The following is a 21,001-nucleotide window of genomic DNA, read 5'->3' as shown; positions in this document are numbered from 1 at the left end:
GGAATTGAGAAGGAATTTCCAGGATAGGGGTTATCCATCTAGAGTCCTCAAAAAAGCTTATCACGATGCTAAAAGTAGAGACAGAACTACCCTTCTGAATACTACTCGTGGTACACAGAATGACAAAGCGGTGCGGTTCATTACCACATTTGACAATGGCGCCACCCGTGTAAGGGACATTTTTAAAAAATATTGGTCCATCCTACAGATGGATTCGGATATCTCCCGATGTTTGGGCGACACCCCAGCTATTACGTACAGAAAGGCACGTTCACTTAATGACAGATTGGTCCATAGCCATTTCTCGGTCCCTTCAAATGAGACCTGGCTCAGTAGCAACATTACGGGCTGTCATAAATGTGGACACTGTACGTTTTGTCAACATGTCAATGTGGGTAATGGCTTTGTGAGTAATGTTACTGGCAGGAAATATGAGATTAAACAATTCATGAATTGCAGTACTAAAGGAGTCATATATAGGGCATCATGCTCTTGTGGCATTGAGTATATCGGTAAAACTATTAGGGAGTTTAAGAAAAGAATTGGTGAACATCTGGGTGACGTGGTACATGGGAGAGATACCCCTATTTCCCGTCACATGAATCAGATGCATGACGGTCAATCCAAAAATCTTAAGTTTATGGCCATTGAGAGGGTCACAAAACCCATAAGAGGAGGAGATTGGGATCGTTTGCTTCTCCAGAGAGAGGCTAAATGGATCTTTTATCTTAACACCGTGACCCCCAATGGCCTTAATGATCAAATTAATTATAGTTGTTTCATTTGAATTTATCTCTTATGTTGCTCTTTTTGTAGCCTTTTGATTACTACGCAGTCATTTTCTATCTGTCTTTGCCTAAATCCTTTTCGGTCACCCATCCTTTTTGGGATTTGCATGTAGATCGTTTCAGTCATCTATATAATATGGGATTCGTCTGTGTGGTTGTTTTGGGTTTTTGTTTTAGTGCTTGGTAACCTTTTGGTGGTTGGAGGGTTAACACCACCCTCCTTCCTTTCCTTTTTTTTGTCTATTGCACAACTAGTGATTTATTTGTGCCATTTTGCGCTGACACGCGCTGTATTGTGTCTTCCTCTTATGGTTCTTTTCATAATATATGCGCTTTATATTTCTATAGTTGTGCCACGCTTTGGGGCTCATCCTACAGGCTATCTGTGTATTATCCAACTTTTTCGTTGATGGCCTCATTTATAGAATTATGTTTATCATTGTAGGGTCTGATGTGTGTTAGCATGTACACCGCCCCCCTTCCTCTCTATCCATTCAGGCGAGAGATTTCATATGTTGAGGTCGCGTGCGCGTCCTGGGCGCTTAGCAACCATATCTGCCTGCTCTGTATTCTCTGGCAGCGCTTGCCGCTGTATGCGCTGGGGAGCCACTACCTTCGGCTCCCTCTGCGCATGTCGGCGGCCGCTGGTTCCTTCTGCACTCCGGCGTCTTTGTTGCTTGGTTACCACATGCTTGTGGTGCACACGTCAATGACGCCGTCTGGTGAGCCGGTGAGTTTCCGGTTCTCTCTGCGCATGTCGGCCGCTGCCGACCCGCACTGTATTCATTTTTGGCGTTTGGTCCCCTCGTGGCTTATGGCGTGTGACACCATTATGTAGGTTAGTCTAACTAGTTACCGCCCATTATGCTTATTGTATTTCTGGCATCAGATGACTATACCAATGTCTGGGTGGGCGGTTCGTACAGGCTAATTGACAGGCACATTATTTGTTACCACTAAACAACTACACAGGTTACTCTGTTATCCCATTCTAAGTGGCTAATTCTCTTTCTTGGCCACTTCCTATTTAAGAACCAGCCCCACACTCTGTCCACCCTCTGCAGGATAGCATAGGGGGTGGCAGCAACTTATGTCTCCCTTTTGAGCACTTATCTCTACAATCAAGCAGGTCCCCTGATGATTAGCTTGGAGGAAACGCGTCGGGACTGACCACAGGGAGAGTGCAGGGCATGTTTGTGCAGGGGTAGCTGTGGACTGCCCTTGTAAGGGCAGGAGTCTTGGGGATAGACTACTGTTAGCCCCATAGGGAATGACAGGGTATTGTCAGTTCCCTTCATCATATTCCGGATCGTTCCTTGTACAAGAGGTTTTCCGGGTCTCCTGCCTATTCATCCTGGAGTTGGTGAGAATGTTCCATTTTTTACCTTGACTCTTATTAATGACACCGTGGTACAGGTGCTTTTTTTGTTATTTTGCGATATCTGTTCATTTACATGCAACCAACTATATGCATTATTGCCTCATGATTCATATGTATCTGTTTCTGGTAGTCGGCGTTTGAATCATTTGTTGGTCTGCCTTTTATCCACAAATGCCTCTGCAGGCGGTGTCTTTTGAATCTTTTTAGGGGTCTTTTGTCTGCGTCTCTTCGTTGAGACCTTACCCCATGTGTTTTTATATCACTTTTTGGGTGACTTTTTTGTTTGTACTTTTATATTGCTCTAGTAAAAGTTACGTTTTATTTCCACTTGCGCTGTATCCAATATTGATTGTTCTAGTGAGTATATCTGTGTAGTTTATCTACATACAGATTTTTTTGCTATTTTTTGTGCTGTGAGTTAAGATGAAAGTCACAAACACAGAAATGAAACAGGCTTCAGCAAAGGGAGGCCAGACTTACTAAACAGACTGAGGATAGGAAAGGTATCTTTGCGGTCAGCACAAAAAACTACAAAAGACCATGCAGAGTGTGCAAAAAGACCTCCGCACCGACTCACGGTGCGGAGGTGCCACTCTGCATCCCAGAGCTTCCAGCTAGCAAGGCAAAATCATGATAGCCAACTGGACAAGGAAACAATGAACAAATAATAACTAGCAGGGACTTAGCTTCTGCTGGAGTAGACAGGTCACCAGAAAGATCCAAGAGCGAACTGAACCAATACAAGAACATTGACAGCTGGCATGGAGTAACGATCTGAGTGGAGTTAAATAGAACAGCCAGCCAAAGAATAAACTACGTCACCTGTGGAAGGAACCTCAGAAGCAGCAGCTCAACTCACAGCCACCAGAGGGAGTCCATGGACAGAACTCGCCGAAGTACCATTCATGACCACAGGAGGGAGTTCGAAAACAGAATTCACAACATTACCCACCTTGTGGAGTGTGTCACTGATTGCCTTCTGGACATCTATAAAGTCAGCAGTCTTCCCCATGATTGTGGAGCTTACTGAAACAGACTAAGGGACCTTTTTAAGTACTTAGGAAGCCTTTACATGTGTTTTTGTTGATTATTCTAATTTACTGAAATAATTACTTTTGGTTTTTCATTGGTTGTAAGCCATAATCATCAACATTAACAGAAATCAACACTTGAAATAGATCACTCTGTTTGTAATGACTCTATATTATATATGAGTTTCACTTTTTGTATTGAAGAACTGAAATAAACAAAATTTTTTATGATATTCTAATTTTGTGAGAAGCACCTGTAAATAATCTGGCAAGTAATAATCATAAAAGTTCTCTGCTTCAGAATATTATTACTCTTTTTAGCTGCATCTTTCTCAAACATCCAGATATAAACAAATATATTTGTGTTCTGATATTTGGTGACAAAGAGGTGCATGCAGAATAGCACCGTATGCATACATTAAACATGCTAAACAAAACTTGTCCTATTTTTTGTACTATAAGTTGCACTGGACCATAAGACGCACCCCAAATTTTCATGAGGAAAATAGGGGAAAAAATGTAATGCTTCAAATGGGGATCTGCCTTACAGCCCCAATTCAGCTTACTGGAGGAGGGTGAAGGCAGTTGGAGCGGAGTCACAGGAGGTGTTCGGAGGTGTGATGCTGCAAGTCCAATCCCAGGCTGGTAGAAGTGGGTGTTCAGCATTTTTTTGCAGTAAAAATGGCTGCTGGAGGGGGCGCATGCACGAATTTCGATCCTGGGAGACGAGATCTCAGTACCGAGATCTCAATCTGCGCACACGCCGCTTCTGGCAGCCATTTTCCCTGAGTCCACCGCAGTGAAAACATGGAAGTGCCGAGCACCGACAAAAACCCCCTCCCATCAGCCTGGGACTCGCAGCATCGCCTGCGGCGTAGCATTTCTGAAAATCCCCTCCTCCCAGCCTAGGACCTGCAGCATTGCTCTTAGTATCTCCCAACTACTGCCATCGCCGCCCCATTTTGTCTCCAAAATCGGGGGGGGGGGGAGTGTATCTTCTAGCATTCAAAATGTTAAAGAGTTATACATAAGAGAATAATAAGCAGTAGTGATGAGTAAGCGTCCTCAGATAAGGTGTTATCCGAGCATGCTTGTGTGCCAATAGAGTATCTTCAGCGTGCGTGAATTGCTGTGGCTGCATGTCTTGTGGCTGTTCGACAGCCCCAACACATGCAGGGATTGCCTGTTTGTTAGGTATTAGCATGCTCGGATAACATGTGCTGCACACAAGCATGGTTTGATAACATGTGTTGTGGCTGTTGAACAGCAGCGAGACATGCAGTCACGGTGACTCGAACATAGTAATTGAGCATGTCGACGATACTCTATTAGCACACAAGCATGCTCAGCAGGTAACACCTTATCCGAGCATCTTCACTAATCTTCACTAAGGGCAGTATCACACGTCCAGATAATTCCAGTACCGGAAAAAATCGGTACCGGAATTATCCGTGTCCGTGTGCCCTTACGTTTTTGTGGCACATCAGTGTGGCACACGTGCGGCACACGTGTGCTGCCCGTGTGCCCACTGGGTACCACACGCACCGTGCTGGGTACCACACGTACCAGCATCTGGTGGTGAAGCCCCATTCATATCTTCCCTGCAGCAGCGTTTGCTGCAGAGAAGATATGAATAATAGTGTTTAAAATAAAGATCTATCTTCCCCCCACCCTCCCACCCCCTGTGCGCCCCCCCCCCCCCCCGCTGTTCTGAAAATACTCACCCGGCTCCCTCATTGGCTGTCGCTTCTTCCTGTTCTGCCCGCAGCTTCTCCTGTATGCGGTCCCTATGGGAGGTGGAGCCGCATATTCATTACTGTAAATGAGCGGCCCCACGTGACCACATACAGGAGAAGATGCGGCCAGGAGAGGAAGCAGCGCCGGCGAGGGAGCGGCAGGGAGGGGGAGGGCGGGGTTCACATAGATCTTTATTTTAAACATACTTATTCATATCTTCTCTGCAGCAAACGCTGCTGCAGGGAAGATATGAATCGCGGCTTCAGCACCAGTGGGGGGGACAGCGCTTAATGTAGTGCTGTCTCCTGCACGGCACACAGACTGCACACGGACAATGTCTGTGTGCGGTACGTGCTTTACACGGACCCATTGACTTTAATGGGTCCGTGTAATACGTGCGCTCCCACGAACACTGACAGTCCGCAAAAAATCAATGACATCTGAAAAGATGCATTGATTTTTATGTGTCTACGTGTGTCAGTGGCTCCGGTACGTGAGGAAACTGTCACCTCACGTACCGGAGCCACTGACGTGTGAAACCGGCCTAATAGGCAGTTCTGCAGACAATGAATGGAGCGGAGGTCAAGCAAGCCCAGCTCTCATACACTCATAATTGGGCTCAGCAGGGCCCTTACCGATCAATAAATTATTCTTCATCCGATGGAAAGGCGATAAATTAGGATATTGAGAATGACTCAATAATTTTTATAGTCCGAAAAATACAGTAATTTCTACCATGAATTATTTTTTGCATCCTCTGTTAATCATTCCATTTTTCACTTTCTGACGGTTAGAACACTGCATGCGACCTTCATGTGTCTTATATGGAATCAGTCCTCCATGCTTACCTCTTGGCTGTGGGAGTATGTGGTTATGGTAAGACGTGCTGGGCATAGATCTTAGGCCAGCAATGTGGACATCTTATGCCGACGACTGAATGGCTCCTCTATTATCTCTATCACAAAGTGTGGAGGGATGTACAAAATCCACGAACATCTGCTTAATAAAATCAAGTCTAACTTAACTTCTCCCAGATGTTTGTGCTCCCTTTTCCAATAGCTGGGTAAATAAAATGTTAGTGGGAACACATAAAAAAAACATATGATCTAATAGTTTAAAAAAAAAAAATTACACGCTTATACTGGAACAAAATATGGTTTATAATATTTTAAAGCATTCTGCCAATTTTCGTTAGCTAGAGCCAACAGCAGATGGACGTTTATCATGCTGATCGAGACTTCATCAGTTTAAAATCTCACATCCAAAGGAAATGCATAATATGAGAGCAGTTTAGAAAGCTAATCATACAACAATGATTGGCAACAAATGCAAAAGAACTCTCAGTCTGTATGAAATAATACCGCATGTTTGCAATTGCTAGTCTTCCCTCATTGCCATGGAGATGTTTAATTATGCTATTTAATGTCAGTGCATATTTACAGCTGTAAATAAGCTTTTGGCAAGTGCAAAAATGTATGTTTTATTGAATTCTTCAATCCATCTGCAGACTTGACAGCCATCCAGTGTTCCGCATGATGAATATCTGCAACATCTTTCTTAGTTATCCTGTTTTATCCATTTTGCAAACCTTGTACAATCCATTTGTTTTTGTCAGAAATATTACCAAATATTATGAGAAACAGCTATAATATGTAGAACAACTGAATTGGGATTTGCAGGAAGGTTTGGAGAATTTCAGATTAGCATTGAGTCCACAGTTTAATACTGTTTTAGCCTCATGGTCATGAATAAGACTTTGTTATGTACACAACCTTTATGGTGGCATATTACATTTAAGCTGCCAAATGGTATTTGCTTAAAGGGAGTGTTCACAAATCATGTTTAGATATCTGCCACTCTCCGCAAGGGGAAATGTTACCCCTTAGACCCCAGTCAGAGGCCTCTCATACAGTCAAATCAGATCTCATATTTTGCACTGCACTTACGAGGAGCAACACCCCGAAACACACATTTGCAAATTGAGATTCTGTATTAGCTTTTATCCTAAATCATGTAGCAAGGCTAATTTAAAAGATCAATATTGACTTGTAGAATTGCTACTTCCAATAGGTGGCTGTAGCATTCGAGTCCTCTTCCTCTCTGGAGAGCGGACAAGCGTTTCCGGTATCTGCACATCTTGAGTGTGGTGTGTGTAGTGGACTGGCTGCCTAGCTCATATCAATAGCCAAACCAGCCTACTTCTACAGTATGTCTATGCAATAGTAGTGATAGAGATGAAAATGGCATAGCTATTGAAATGATACAGTCAGCTAACTCTTAGGCTGCCGTCACACTATCAGTATTCGGTCAGTATTTTACATCAGTATTTGTAAGCCAAAACCAGGAGTGGGTGATAAATACAGAAGTGGTGACATGTTTCTATTATACTTTTCCTCTATTTGTTCCACTCCTGGTTTTGGCTACACATACTGATGTAAAATACTGACCAAATACTGCTAGTGCTCTATATTGTATATGGACATATGATATTATTATAGTGTGACGGCAGCCTAACTCACACAGCACTGACGACTTGCCAACATAGAGAACTCTATTATGTGTTTAAAAAAGACCTGTCACTAGGTCAAAAAATTGCCAGTTGTTGCTATTATTTTATTCCCACTGCTCCCCTGGGTATGCCTCCACCATATGTGTTTAATGACATGGACCTTTTTATTTTGCGCCAATTTTTTTGTGGTCTTTAGAAAGGGCGTGATGCTCATAGCATTCTCTGGAAAAGACCAAAAAGTAACAATAAATAAAAGGGGCCATATTTATTTTAAAAAATAAACAACAACAAAAAAGTAAAACAAAATACTAAGTGAAATATCGGCAATAAAATAAAAGCAAAAACTGGCCACTTTTTACTAGGAAACTGTCCTCTCTTTGCAGATATCAGGGAGTAGGACTGAAAGCAGACCAGGTACCTTTGAATATGAGTATATAAGTAAGTTCACAGTATTAATCTTAGGAACAAATTTAAGCATAATATTTTAGGTGGCCAACTTCTTTAGAACATACTCCATATGCCTATGTATGAAATTGGAGACTCGCAGTACAGGTACAATATGGCCACACAGACTAGTTGATACAACTCAGAACCTGTATGGAGCTGTAATATCGTTGTGTTCATGAACCCTAAGGTGCACATGTTGCGGATTTGCTTGTGGAATTTTCCATGCGGATTCTGCATCTCTTGGCAGAAAACGCAGGTCAAAATCTGCACGTTTTTTATGTGGATTTTGTATATTTTTCCTGCTGATATTGTGCGGATTTCATGCGTTTTTACCCCTGCGTTTTCCTATAATGGAATGGGTTCAGAAACGCTGCAGAAACGCACAAAGAAATGACATGGTCCTTTTTTTAATCCGCTGCGGATTCCATGCGGAATTTTCTGCACCATTGCACAGCATTTTTATTTTCCCATTGATTTAAATTGTATTGTAAATCACATGCATGGAAAAAACGCTGCGGATCCGCAGTAAATCCGCAATGTGTGCACATAGCCTTAGGGTATGTGCACACGTTGCGAATTTGTCTGTGGAATTTTCTGTGTAGATTCTGCATCTCTTGGCAGAAAACGCAAGCGTTTTTTTTCATGCAGATTTTCCCACAGAATCAATAAAGTGTATCGTATCGTATCGTATGCGTTTTTGAAAGCTAAATAAAGATCTGTCATTGAACACAAGAAAAAGGATTGTGATGTCATTTCTCATCCAACCTCTTCATTTACATACTCCATTGAAGAATGTTTACACACACAGACAGATAGATAGATAGATAGATAGATAGATAGATAGATAGATAGATAGATAGATAGATAGATAGACAATAGATAGATCTATAGATTAAAAAAAGTAGAAAAAAACAGCACAGTTAAGAGGTAGGGTGCAGACGCCTCACAGGTACATACCAGTCCTAGCAAATACTTATCCAGAAAAGTTGAGGCAGCACACCAAATCCAAATTTATAAAGTGCTTTTTAATGGCCCATGTGGTGACGTTTCGGTCCTTCTCAAGATCTATCTATATACAGTATCTATCTATAGATATATCTATCAAGATCGATATCTATCTATAGAGCTATACTGTATCTATCTATAGATCTATCTATTATCTGTCTATAGATATATCTATCCATAGATATATCTATCTATAGATATATCTATCGATAGATGGATAGATAATACCAAGCCTGATGTTCAGTAATAAACATAATAAAATGGTACATAAAGAGCTAAAGTAAGACACACACACAAACACACAAAATCTGCATTAGGCCGGGGTCACACTTGCGAGAAACTCGCACGAGTCTCGCACCTCAATACCCAGCACTGCCACCAGCACTCTGACCGGAGCGTTGAGCTGCATGGAAATACATACAGCCGCACATTCCGGTCGCAAGTGCTGGCAGCAGTGGCTGGTATTGAGGTGCGAGACTCGTGCGAGTTTCTCGCAAGTGTGACCCCGGCCTTAAACGCAATATGTGTTTAATTTTGAACAAATGGAAAAAAAATTGCGTGGGCTCCCGTGCAATTTTCAACTCCAGAGTGGGAAAGCCAGGGACTGGAGGCCGATGTTTATAGCCTAGGAAGTGGTTAATACCAATGTAGCTTCACAGGCTATTAATATCAGCCAGCAGCTGTCTGCATAGCCTTTACTGGCTATTAAAATAGGGGGGCTCACAAAAAATGACATGGGTTCCCCCTATAATTAATAGCCAAAAAGGCTACACAGACAGCTGTGGGCTGATATTCATATCCTAGGAAGGGGCCATGATATTGCCCCCCCCCCAGCTACAAACACCAGCACACAGCCACCCCAGAAATGGCGCATCTCTAAGATATGCCAATTCCGGCACTTAGACTCTCTCTTCCCATTGCCCTGTAGTGGTGGCATATGGGGTAATAAGATGGTTAATGTCACCTTTGTATTGTAAGGTGACATCATGCCCAGTTAGTAATGGAGAGGCGTCAATAAGACATTTATCCATTACTAATTCTATAGTAGTGAAAGAGTTAAATAAAGACACAGCCAGAAAAAAAGTATTTTAATATTCTTAATGTCACCATACTTACAGCCACGCCTAATTCCCTGAAGCCATCATTCTCCTGCAAAAAAAAAAAATAAACCAACAGTATAATCCCTGTCCGACGCAGTCCAATTAATAATGAGTGTCCCACAATGATCTCCCCTATAGAACAGTGAAATCAAGTGATGTCACTGCTGTATAGGCCTCCCACGATGCACTGACAGGAGATAATGGCCATTCCTGGAGAATTTTCTCACGCAGCATTGCCGGTGAGAGAATGAACTTAAGTGACCTCTCTCACAGCAGCGGCGGAGGGATATACATTGCGGAGGATTACCCCCGCTGTCAGTTCATCGCGGGGCCCTTGTAGAGCGCTGACATCGCCCGATGCCACTGTTCTACAGGGGAGATTGTCTTGGGACACTCATTATTAACTGGACTATGGCGGAAAGGTAAGTATAGGTTGGTTTATTATGTTATTCTTATTACTGGAGAATCGAGGGCTTTGTGGACTAGGTGTTTGGTAAGTATGTACTTTATGCTATGTGTTGTATGTTCTGTATGTTTGTTTTTTTTTACTACTGAACACAGCCATTGTCTAATGGGACTACTTTCCCATCATCGGCAATGCTGCCATTGTGAGCATTCATTGCCGGATGGAAGCAGTAGTCCTATCAGACAATGGATGCCTACACAGACACGCACACATAGAGAGACACACGCACACACAGAGACACACACACACACATAGGCAGACCTAGGCACCGCCCACACACTCCCTCCTACCAATCTGCAGCATTTCATCCGCAGCAAAACCGCAGATCTTTTTTACATCTGTGGGTTTGCTGCAGATGTGCCTGACTCAATGGAAATCAATGGGTGCAGAAAGGCTGCAGATCTGTTGTGAATTCTGTGGCAGAGCTCCCTCCTGTGGTCACAAGTGGTACTTCGGCTGATTCTCTCTGGGAGCTTCCGTTTGTGGAGGAAACTGGTACTGCTGCTTCTGAGTTTCCTCCCTCAGGTGATCTGGTGAGGTCGTTAGGTGCTTCTCTACTTAACCCCACCTAATGCTTTGATTCATGCTTCCTGTCAATGTTCCAGTGTTGGACTTGTGTTTCTCTGGATCATTCCTGTGGCCTGCTGCTCTGCATAGCTAAGTGCTTCTTTGCTATTTGTTGCTATTTTTTCTGTCCAGCTTGTCTATTTGTTTTGCTGGAAGCTCTGGGACGCAAAGGGTGTACCTCCGTGCCGTTAGTTCGGTACGGAGGGTCTTTTTGCCCCTTTGCGTGGTTTTCTTTAGGGTTTTGTGTAGACCGCAAAGTTATCTTTCCTCTCCTCGTTCTGTCTAGAATATCGGGCCTCGCTTTGCTGAATCTATTTCATCCCTACGTTTGTCTTTTCATCTTACTCACAGTCATTATATGTGGGGGGCTGCCTTTTCCTTTGGGGTATTTCTCTGAGGCAAGGTAGGCTTATTTTTTCTATCTTCAGGCTAGTTAGTTTCTCAGGCTGTGCCGAGTTGCATAGGTAGCGTTAGGCGCAATCCACGGCTGCCTCTAGTTGTGTTTGGAGAGGATCAGGGATTGCGGTCTGCAGAGTTCCCACGTCTCAGAGCTCGTTCTAGTATTTTGGGTTATTGTCAGATCACTGTATGTGCTCTGACCTCCATGTCCATTGTGATACTGAATTGCCTTTCATAACAGTACAGGAAACCAAAAGTACTAATGATTCTCAATAGAGGGAAAAAAGAAGTTCTGAGACCATTTTTTTTTCTTGGCTTTGTGTTTTGTCTTTTTTTCCCCCTAGACATTTGGGTGGTTCAGTACACAGGTGTAGCGATGGACATTAGAGGTCTGTCTTCATTTGTGGATCAGCTCTCGGCAAGAGTACAAAAGATTCAAGACACTATTGATCAGAAATCTATGTTAGAACCAAGAATTCCTATTCCTGATTTGTTTTTTGGAGATAGAACTAAGTTTCTGAGTTTCAAAAATAATTGTAAGTTATTTCTGGCCTTGAAACCTCGTTCCTCTGGTGATCCAGTTCAACAGGTTTTGATTATTATTTCTTTTTTGCGCGGCGACCCTCAGGACTGGGCATTTTCTCTTGCGCCAGGAGATCCTGCATTGAGTAATATCAATGCGTTTTTCCTGGCGCTCGGATTGCTGTACGATGAGCCTAATTCAGTGGATCAGGCAGAAAAGAATTTGCTGGCTCTTTGTCAGGGTCAGGATGAGATAGAGGTATATTGCCAGAAATTTAGAAAATGGTCAGTGCTCACTCAATGGAATGAATCTGCGCTGGCAGCTATGTTCAGAAAGGGTCTCTCTGAAGCCCTTAAGGATGTCATGGTGGGATTTCCTATGCCTGCTGGTTTGAATGAGTCTATGTCTTTGGCTATTCAGATCGGTCGACGCTTGCGTGAGCGTAAATCTGTGCACCATTTGGCGGTATTACCTGAGCTTAAACCTGAGCCTATGCAGTGCGATAGGACTTTGACCAGAGTTGAACGGCAAGAACACAGACGTCTGAATGGGCTGTGTTTCTACTGTGGTGATTCCACTCATGCCATCTCTGATTGTCCTAAGCGCACTAAGCGGTTCGCTAGGTCTGCCACCATTGGTACGGTACAGTCAAAATTTCTTCTGTCCGTTACCTTGATCTGCTCTTTGTCATCATATTCTGTCATGGTGTTTGTGGATTCAGGCGCTGCTCTGAATTTGATGGACTTGGAATATGCTAAGCGTTGTGGGTTTTTCTTGGAGCCCTTACAGTGTCCTATTCCATTGAGAGGTATTGATGCTACGCCTTTGGCCAAGAATAAGCCTCAATACTGGACCCAGCTGACCATGTGCATGGCTCCTGCACATCAGGAGGATATTCGCTTTCTGGTGTTGCATAATCTGCATGATGTGGTCGTGTTGGGGTTGCCATGGCTACAAGCCCATAATCCAGTATTGGATTGGAAATCCATGTCGGTGTCCAGCTGGGGTTGTCAGGGGGTACATGGTGATGTTCCATTTTTGTCAATTTCGTCATCCACCCCTTCTGAGGTTCCAGAGTTCTTGTCTGATTACCGGGATGTATTTGATGAGCCCAAGTCCGATGCCCTACCTCCGCATAGGGATTGTGATTGTGCTATCAATTTGATTCCTGATGGTAAATTCCCAAAAGGTCGACTGTTTAATTTATCCGTGCCTGAGCACACCGCTATGCGCAGTTATGTGAAGGAATCCCTGGAGAAGGGGCATATTCGCCCGTCATCGTCGCCATTAGGAGCAGGGTTCTTTTTTGTAGCCAAAAAGGATGGTTCGCTGAGACCTTGTATAGATTATCGCCTTCTTAATAAGATCACTGTTAAATTTCAGTACCCCTTGCCTTTGTTATCTGATTTGTTTGCTCGGATTAAGGGGGCTAGTTGGTTCACTAAGATTGATCTTCGTGGTGCGTATAATCTGGTGCGAATCAGGCGAGGCGATGAATGGAAAACTGCATTTAATACGCCCGAGGGTCATTTTGAGTATCTAGTGATGCCATTCGGACTTGCCAATGCTCCATCAGTGTTTCAGTCCTTTATGCATGACATCTTCCGAGAGTACCTGGATAAATTCCTGATTGTGTACTTGGATGACATTTTGATCTTCTCGGATGATTGGGAGTCTCATGTGAAACAGGTCAGAACGGTTTTTCAGGTCCTGCGTGCTAACTCTTTGTTTGTGAAGGGATCAAAGTGTCTCTTTGGTGTGCAGAAGGTTTCATTTTTGGGGTTCATCTTTTCCCCTTCTACTATCGAGATGGATCCTGTTAAGGTCCAAGCCATCCATGATTGGACTCAGCCGACATCTCTGAAAAGTCTGCAAAAGTTCCTGGGCTTTGCTAATTTTTATCGTCGCTTCATCTGCAATTTTTCTAGTATTGCCAAACCATTGACCGATTTGACCAAGAAGGGTGCTGATTTGGTCAATTGGTCTTCTGCTGCTGTGGAAGCTTTTCAAGAGTTGAAGCGTCATTTTTCTTCTGCCCCTGTGTTGTGTCAATCTGATGTTTCTCTTCCGTTCCAGGTCGAGGTTGATGCTTCTGAGATTGGAGCAGGGGCTGTTTTGTCGCAGAGAGGTTCTGATTGTTCAGTGATGAAACCATGCGCTTTTTTTTCCAGGAAGTTTTCGCCTGCTGAGCGGAATTATGATGTGGGCAACCGAGAGTTGCTGGCCATGAAGTGGGCATTCGAGGAGTGGCGTCATTGGCATGAAGGAGCTAAGCATCACGTGGTGGTATTGACTGATCATAAGAACCTGACTTATCTCGAGTCTGCTAAGCGTTTGAATCCTAGACAGGCTCGTTGGTCGCTGTTTTTCGCCCGTTTTGACTTTGTGATTTCGTACCTTCCGGGCTCTAAAAATGTGAAGGCGGATGCTCTGTCTAGGAGTTTTGTGCCCGACTCTCCGGGTTTATCTGAGCCGGCGGGTATCCTCAAGGAAGGAGTAATTGTGTCTGCCATCTCCCCTGATTTGTGGCGGGTGCTGCAAAAATTTCAGGCTAATAAACCTGATCGTTGTCCAGCGGAGAAACTGTTTGTCCCGGATAGGTGGACAAATAAAGTGATCTCTGAGATTCATTGTTCGGTGTTGGCTGGTCATCCTGGAATCTTTGGTACCAGAGAGTTAGTGGCTAGATCCTTTTGGTGGCCGTCTCTGTCGCGGGATGTGCGTTCTTTTGTGCAGTCCTGTGGGATTTGTGCTCGGGCTAAGCCCTGCTGTTCTCGTGCCAGTGGGTTGCTTTTGCCCTTGCCGGTCCCGAAGAGGCCTTGGACACATATCTCTATGGATTTTATTTCAGATCTTCCCGTCTCTCAAAAGATGTCAGTCATTTGGGTGGTCTGTGATCGCTTTTCTAAGATGGTCCATCTGGTACCCTTGTTCAAGTTGCCTTCCTCCTCTGATTTGGTGCCATTGTTCTTCCAGCATGTGGTTCGTTTGCATGGCATTCCAGAGAATATCGTTTCTGACAGAGGTTCCCAGTTTGTTTCGAGGTTTTGGCGAGCCTTTTGTGGTAGGATGGGCATTGACTTGTCTTTTTCCTCGGCTTTTCATCCTCAGACTAATGGCCAGACCGAACGAACCAATCAGACCTTGGAAACCTATCTGAGATGCTTTGTTTCTGCCGATCAGGATGACTGGGTGTCCTTTTTGCCTTTGGCTGAGTTCGCCCTTAATAATCGGGCCAGCTCGGCTACCTTGGTTTCGCCATTTTTCTGCAATTCTGGGTTCCATCCTCGTTTCTCTTCAGGACAGGTTGAGTCTTCGGACTGTCCTGGTGTGGATACTGTGGTGGACAGGTTGCAGCAGATTTGGACTCATGTAGTGGACAATTTGACCTTGTCCCAGGAGAACATTGTCCCAGGCTAATTGCAGACGCCGTGTGGGTCCCCGACTTCGTGTTGGGGATCTGGTTTGGTTATCTTCTCGTCATATTCCTATGAAGGTTTCCTCTCCGAAGTTTAAACCTCGTTTCATTGGTCCTTATAGGATTTCTGAGGTTATTAATCCTGTGTCTTTTCGTCTGACCCTCCCAGATTCTTTTTTCATACATAACGTCTTCCATAGGTCATTGTTGCGGAGATACGTGGCACCTATGGTTCCATCTGTTGACCCTCCTGCCCCGGTTTTGGTGGAGGGGGAATTGGAGTATATTGTGGAGAAGATTTTGGATTCTCGTGTTTCAAGACGGAAACTCCAGTATCTGGTTAAATGGAAGGGTTATGCTCAGGAGGATAATTGCTGGGCTTTTGCCTCTGATGTCCATGCTCCCGATCTTGTTCGTGCCTTTCATGTGGCTCATCCTGGTCGGCCTGGGGGCTCTGGTGAGGGTTCGGTGACCCCTCCTCAAGGGGGGGTACTGTTGTGAATTCTGTGGCAGAGCTCCCTCCTGTGGTCACAAGTGGTACTTCGGCTGATTCTCTCTGGGAGCTTCCGTTTGTGGAGGAAACTGGTACTGCTGCTTCTGAGTTTCCTCTGGTGAGGTCGTTAGGTGCTTCTCTACTTAACCCCACCTAATGCTTTGATTCATGCTTCCTGTCAATGTTCCAGTGTTGGACTTGTGTTTCTCTGGATCATTCCTGTGGCCTGCTGCTCTGCATAGCTAAGTGCTTCTTTGCTATTTGTTGCTATTTTTTCTGTCCAGCTTGTCTATTTGTTTTGCTGGAAGCTCTGGGACGCAAAGGGTGTACCTCCGTGCCGTTAGTTCGGTACGGAGGGTCTTTTTGCCCCTTTGCGTGGTTTTCTTTAGGGTTTTGTGTAGACCGCAAAGCTATCTTTCCTCTCCTCGTTCTGTCTAGAATATCGGGCCTCGCTTTGCTGAATCTATTTCATCCCTACGTTTGTCTTTTCATCTTACTCACAGTCATTATATGTGGGGGGCTGCCTTTTCCTTTGGGGTATTTCTCTGAGGCAAGGTAGGCTTATTTTCTATCTTCAGGCTAGCTAGTTTCTCAGGCCGTGCCGAGTTGCATAGGGAGCGTTAGGCACAATCCACGGCTGCCTTTAGTGTGGTTGGAGAGGATTAGGGATTGCGGTCAACAGAGTTCCCACGTCTCAGAGCTCGTTCTATGTTTTTGGGTTATTGTCAGGTCACTGTATGTGCGCTGACCTCTATGTCCATTGTGGTACTGAATTACCTTTCATAACAGTACTGGAGTCCAAAAGTACTAATGATTCTCAATAGAGGGAAAAAAGAAGTTCTGAGACCATTTTTTTTTCTCTGCACAGTGTTTTGCCTTTTTTTTCCCCTAGACATTTGGGTGGTTCAGGACACATTTCTCTGAGGCAAGGTAGGCTTATTTTCTATCTTCAGGCTAGCTAGTTTCTCAGGCCGTGCCGAGTTGCATAGGTAGCGTTAGGCGCAATCCATGGCTGCCTCTAGTTGTGTTTGGAGAGGATCAGGGATTGCGGTCTGCAGAGTTCCCACTTCTCAGAGCTCGTTCTATTATTTTGGGTTATTGTCAGATCACTGTATGTGCTCTGACCTCCATGTCCATTGTGATACTGAATTGCCTTTCATAACACAGATCTGCCAAAAGAATTGACATGCTGTGGGAAAAAAAATGCGATTCTGCGCATTTTTTTCCGCAGCATGTGCACAACAAATATCAATTTCACATTGACTAACATTGGCTGTGCACTACACTGTGGATTTGATGCAATTCCGCGAGTCCAAAAACGCCACGGAAATGCATCAAAATCCTCAATGTGCACATAGCCTTAAAAAGAATCTGTCACCAGGTTTTTCTCATGTAATGTGAGAGTAGCATTATGTACTCCCCTAATTCCCTAATTCCCCTAATTCCAGTGATGTGTCACTTACTAGGCCTCTTGTAGTTTCAATAAGATCAGTGTTTTATCAGCAGGAGATTATCAGTAAAGAACTAGTTGTCTTGTGCTTAGGGTCACCATCAGGGCATTACTGGCATATGGAGCCCCCTCTCTTCTGCTCACTGAGGCTCAGAGGCAGGATTCTGCTGGTTCAGTTAACAATCTGTATAGCCATGTGGGAAGGCCATCAGCGCGCACATCGCCGCCGTATGATTTCACCACCATACTATGGTGCATCCGCGCCTCACATAAATCCAGGAGAGGACATCACTGGACCACGGACAGGTAAAGAAGAACTTTTTTTTTCCTTTTTTTGGTAAAGCTGCACTATCTATGGGGGCAGTATGGAGAGATATGGGGCAGCATTGAGAGACATGAGGGAAGTATGGAGTGACATAGGGGGAGTATGAAGAGACATGGGGACAGAATGGAAGAACATATGGGGCCAGCCAGGAATAGAAGAACATATGAGTCCAGCCAGGAATGGAAAAACATATGGCTCCAGCCAGGAATGGGAGAAAATATGGGTCCAGCCAGGAATGGGAGAAAATATGGGGCCAGACAGGAATGGCAGGACATATGGGGCGAGTCAAGAATGTGAGAGCATATTGGGCCAGCCAGGAATGGGGGAACATATGGGTCCAGCCAGGAATGAGAGAGCATATGGGGCCAGCCAGGAATGAGAGAGCATATGGGGCCAGCCAGGAATGGGGGAACATATGGGGCCAGCCAGGAATGGGGGAACATATAGCTCCAGCAAGGAATGGGAGAAAATATGGAGCCAGCCAGGAATGGGAGAAAATATGGGGCCAGACAGGAATGGGAGAGGATATGGGGCCAGCCAGGAATGGGAGAGCATATGGGGCCAGCCAGGAATGAGAGAGCATATGGAGCCAGCCAGGAATGGGGGAACATATGGGGCCAGCCAGGAATGGGGGAACATATGGCTCCAGCAAGGAATGGGAGAAAATATGGAGCCAGCCAGGAATGGGAGAAAATATGGGGCCAGACAGGAATGGGAGAGGATATGGGGCCAGCCAGGAATGGGAGAGCATATGGGGCCAGCCAGGAATGCGGGAACATATGAGGTAGCCAGGAATGGGAGAAAAAAATTAGGCCAGCCAGGAATGGAAGAACATATGGGGCCAGCCAGGAATGGGGAACATATGGTGCCTGCCAGGAATGGGAGAACATATGGCTCCAGCCAGGAATGGGAGAAAATAGGGGGCCAGCCATGAATGGGAAAAAATAAAGGGCCAGCCAGAAATGGGAGAAAGTATGGGGCCAGCCAGGAATGAGATAACATATGGGGCCAGCAAGTAATGGGAGAGCATATTTAGCCAGCCAGGAATGGGAAAAAATATGGGGCCAGCCAGGAATGGGAAAGTATATTGGGCCAGCCAGGAATGGGAAAACATATGGGGCCAGCCAGGAATGGGAAAACATATGAGGCCAGCCAGGAATGGGAAAGCATATTGGGCCAGCCAGGAATGGGAAAGCATATGGGGCCAGCCAAGAATGGGAAAGCATATGGGGCCAGCCAGGAATGGGAAGGCATATTGGGCCAGCCAGGAATGGGAGAGCATAAGGGGCCAGCAAGGAATGGGAGAGCTTATGGGGCCAGCCAGGAATGGGAGAGCATAAGGGGCCAGCAAGGAATGGGAGAGCATATGGGGCCAGCCAATAATAGGAAAGCATATGGGGCCAGCTAGAATGGGAGAACATATGGGGGCAGTCAGGAATGGACGACCATATGAGGCCAGCCAGGAATGGGGGAACATCAGGGTCCAGCCAGGAATGGAAGAACATATGGCTGCAGCCAGGGATGGGGGAAAATATGGGTCTAGCCTGGAATAGGAGAAATTATAGGTCCAGCCAGGTTCTGGAGAAAATATGGGGCCAGCGAGGAATGGGAGAACACATGGGGGCAGCCAGGAATGGGAAAACATATGGGGCCAGCCAGGAATGGGAGAGCATATGGGGCCAGCCAGGAATGGGAAAAAATATGGGGCCAGCCAAAAATGGGAGAACGTATTGGGTCAGGCAAGAATGGGGGAACATATGGGGCCAGCCAGGAATGGGGGAACATATGGCTCCAGCCAGGAATGGGAGAAAATATGGAGCCAGCCAGGAATGGGAGAAAATATGGTGCCAGCCAGGAATGAGAGAGCATACTTGGCTAGCCAGGAATGGGAAAACATATGGGGCCAGCCAGGAATGGGAAAACATATGGGGCCAGCCAGAAATGGAAGAGCATATGGGGCCAGCCAAAAAAATGGGAGAAAATATGGGGCCAGCCAAAAATGGGAGAAAATATGGGGCCAGCCAGGAATTGGAGAACATATGGGGCCACCCAGGAATGGGGGAATATATGTGGCCAGCCAACAATAGGAAAACATATGGGACCAGCCAGGAATGGGAGAAAATATGGGGTCAGTCAGGAATGGGAGAAAATATGGGGTGAGTCAGGAATGAGAGAACATATGGGTCCATCCAGAAATGCGAGAACATCCAGCAATGGGAAAACAAAAGTGGCCAGCCAGGAATGGGAAAACATATGAGGCCAGTGAGGAATGGGAGAGCATATGAGGCCTGCCAGGAATGGGAGAGCAAATGGGGCCAGCCAGGAATGGGAGAGGATATGGGGCCAGCCAGGAATGGGAGAGCATATGGGGCCTGCCAGGAATGGGAGAACATATGGGGCCAGTCAGGAATGGGAGTACATATTGGATCAGTCAGGAATGGGAGTACATATTGGATCAGCCAGGAATGGGAGAATATATGGGGCCAGCCAAAAATGGGAGAACATATGGGGCCAGCCAGAAATGGGAGAACATATGGGGCCAGCCAGGAATGAGAGAACATATGGGTCCATCCAGAAATGCGAGAACATATGGGGCCAGTCAGGAATGGAGGAACATATGGGGCCAGCCAGGAATGGGAGAACATATGGAGCCAGCCAGGAATGGGAGAACATATGGGGCTAGCCAGGAATGGGGGAACATATAGGGCCAGCCAGAAATGGGAGAACATATGGGGCCAGCCAGGAATGGGGGAACATATTGGGCCAGCCAGGAATGGGAGAACATATGGGGTCAGCTTGAAATGGGAGGACATCTGGGGCCAGCCAGAAATGGGAAAACATATGGGGCTAGCCAGGAATAGGAAAACATATGGGGCCAGCTAGGAATGGGAAAATATATTGGGCCAGCCAGCAATGGGAAAAAATTGGGGCCAGCCAAGAAAAAAAGGTGCAGAATGGAGTACATATGAGAGCAGGTTTTGGGACATTATTATTGTAGGGGCTAATTAAGCGATATTATTACTGCTGTTATGTATTTTATTTTTGAGGATACTGCTTTCAGTGGGGGAGGTCCTGTTACTGTGCAGAGCAACACTCGCTTTTTTCTTCATCTGGTATAGTCTAGAAGTTGGGTAAAAAATGGAAATGTTCTCTAGATAACTGTGTTATTTTTTTCAGAATCGAGTCCTGGCTTTAAGAAGTAATGGAAATCTGTGATGGATGAAGAAGAGAAGTGAAGATGAAGGACTTCAAATAGAGGGATCACCGGTGATCACTATACACTGTATACTATATACAGAGCTCCTGTGTATAATGTCAATGGTGATCCCTGTATTACCTGTACACTGACACAATATACACAG

The sequence above is a fragment of the Ranitomeya imitator genome, chromosome 3, assembly GCF_032444005.1.
Source record: "Ranitomeya imitator isolate aRanImi1 chromosome 3, aRanImi1.pri, whole genome shotgun sequence".
NCBI lineage: Eukaryota > Metazoa > Chordata > Amphibia > Anura > Dendrobatidae > Ranitomeya > Ranitomeya imitator.
The sequence above is the reverse complement of the archived record's forward strand: the minus strand, read 5'-3'. Positions refer to the sequence as shown.